The sequence below is a fragment of the Sinocyclocheilus anshuiensis genome, unplaced genomic scaffold (genome assembly GCF_001515605.1).
Source record: "Sinocyclocheilus anshuiensis isolate Anshui unplaced genomic scaffold, SAMN03320099.WGS_v1.1 scaffold1497, whole genome shotgun sequence".
Taxonomy (NCBI): domain Eukaryota; kingdom Metazoa; phylum Chordata; class Actinopteri; order Cypriniformes; family Cyprinidae; genus Sinocyclocheilus; species Sinocyclocheilus anshuiensis.
The window spans coordinates 727,326-730,181 of NW_015543492.1; positions in this window are offsets into that span (position 1 = coordinate 727,326).

Below are 2,856 nucleotides of genomic sequence, written 5' to 3' on the forward strand. Positions count from 1 at the left end.
TTTCTCCAAATCTGATGAAGAAACAAACTCATCTACATCTTGGATGGCCTGAAGGTGAGTACATTTACAGCAAATCTTTGGGTGAACTACTCCTTTAAAACATAAAGCCAGCGACTCTGTCTATTTCCCTCCGTGATCAGAGGCTCGTGGTCATTATGGCAGCGGATGCAGTGCAGGGTTGGTGTCTTTTTTCCCAGGAGCATCTCGCTGTACAGCAAGGTCACAGAAAGCACAGCAAGAGCAGCGATAGATGCACGAGGAGAGAAAGAGACGGAGAACTACTCTAAAGGGCAGCTGGGAACTCAATGGACCCGCCAAAGGCCAGGAGAGAAGGAAACAGAGCGAATGAAGCCAAGAATGGAGGAGAGAACGGCCTACCGGGGGTCGCATTCAGCCGGAGCAGCGGGGCGGTGAATGGATGGGCGCCCGTCGAGATGGAGGGGCTGTCGATTAGATTTCTCACAGCTCAGGTAATGAAAGACTCACAGCACCCATGCAACGAAGTATCCCATCATTCCCTCTGCCAATTCTATGTTTAATGCATACCGGCAGGTTTAAGCAGCGAGGCCTCTCCCGTCTTTCGCCAAGAAAACTCATGGAAACAAACCCCTGATGTGAGTGGAAATCTACAAATTTCCTGGTACTGTTTCGAGTTGGGAAGAAAACTTTGGTTTGTGTTCTGTGTTTTGCAGGGAAACTTTTAGGGGGTTAAAGGTCAGAGCTTTGCGTATTGAAAATACAGTTTATGAAAAATCAATCTTTCAAACAAGGATTTGTAAGGCCAACAATTTGTGCTTTTCTAGTTAAAGATTATAGAATTTCTTTACATTTCAATTCATTTTAATTCAAGATTAATTCAAAATTAAAAGTTATACCTTCAATTCAGGAACTTACTCAAATTTATTTATTTTTTGCTTACTCAAGTTTTCCAACTCAAAGGTCAGCAACTGGATTTAAAATTCTTTCTCAATTCAGTTCTGAATGTCATAATGTATTCTGCAATAAACTGATAAGATACCACAATAAGTTTTCATAAATTGTATTTTGAATATGTATTTTGTCTTACTGCACCTGTAGATTTTTCACTTGTTTATACTTACAAACAATACAAAATATACTTGTATTAAAGATAATCATTTTTAACATTTGAAGCCTATAAACCTTCAAACTTGAAGGCCTTTTAAGTTTTTTTAACTTTCAAACAAGGCTTTGTAAAGTCAACATTTAAATTTGGCAAATTTTGTTTTTCTAGTTAAAATTATGGTTACATGATTTTTTCAAATGTATTTTAATTCTGCTTTTTGCACTCAAATTTAAGTTATATACCTCAGTTAAAATTTTAAATGTTTACATTTTAAGTTTACACGTTTCCATAAATTGCATTTTAAATCAATTTTGTCTTACTACACCTGCATATTTTTTACTTCTTTATACATACAAGACAAAATATACTTGTATTAATTGTAGAATCATTGAAAAATCATTTTGAAAGTTTGAAACTTTAAGGCCTTTTAAGCTTTAACTTTCAAAAAAGGCTTTGTAAAGCCAACAAATGTTGCGTTTGTAGTTAAAATGTATAGTTACATGAATTTCTTTTTTTTCTTTTTTTTTTTTCTTTTTTTTTGAAAGTTTGAAGCCTATAAACCTTCAAACTTTAAGGCCTTTAAACCTTTTTATAAACTTTCAAAAAGTTGAAATTTTGTTTTTCTAGTTAAAATTATAGTGACATTTTAATTCTGCTCCCTTACATTCTATTTAGACTTTCTACCCTTAATTCAAATTCAGGAATTGACATTTAACAATTTTTTTTTATTCAATTCTGAATGTCATAAAATTGTATGCAATAAATTGCTTTTTCTTGTAACTTTTTTTCTTGTTTGAAGTTTTTTTGCTTTGTTTTGTTTTTTACTGAAAAAATGAAAAATGTTTAGGATTAGGATTGTTGTGAATGTTTGTCGCAGTGCATTTTGGGATTGCTTATGCAAAATAATCAAGTGATGTTGAGGCGACATAATGTTAAAAAAAATAACTTAAAAATCCAAAAAGCATGACGTTAGCAACTCCAAGGTCATGGGTTCGTTTCCCAGGGAGTGCATGAACTGATTCAAAACCATTCTGTGTTCCATGAAAGCATCGCTCACTGAGGTTTTGAGTGAAATCGGCCCAGCTGGATAGGTCACGTGCGCCGTCCATCTCGCAAGGTTTTGCAGTGGTTCGCTCGGGGATCCGCTAAAGAGTACAGGAACGAAGCCGAGGGTTAAAGGTCATTTGCGACGAGAGCTTTGCAGATCCTCCAGAGAAAGCTGCCCTGTCTGAAGTGGTCGAGGTACCCAAATGACAGAGGTGAGGATTAATATTCATGCCTATGACCCGGTTAATTGATGAAGCCTGGAGATCTGTGATACTGGCCTGACTGACGGTCAACTGCTGACAGAGAATTAATAATGAAAAACGACAGCCGAGTGTTTTTGGGCACAGGTAGGAAAGGAGCTGGTGTTAATTAGGCCCCTGAGCTCCTCAAAATCTGTAATGAGCTTTCTGAGCACGCCAGCTCTCTTCCCAGCATGCATTTGGGGCTCTTATTCACTTAGTTTCAAAACCTAGTCGGTTGCCTTGCTGTCCATATTCTGAGGAAGCATCCTAAATATCCCAAAATGAGGAACTGATTTGTAATGCTCTATATAGACAACAACTCAGTCCAGCACACAAATCTCTCTCCTCATTTAAAGGTGCTGTATGTAGGATTGACACCGAGTGGTTGAACTAGGTATTGCAGTCCAAATTCAAAATATTGGAGAGGGTTTTTTTCACCCAGCCCCTCCTCCTCAGACTTGACGCACACGCAGGTTGCCAGAT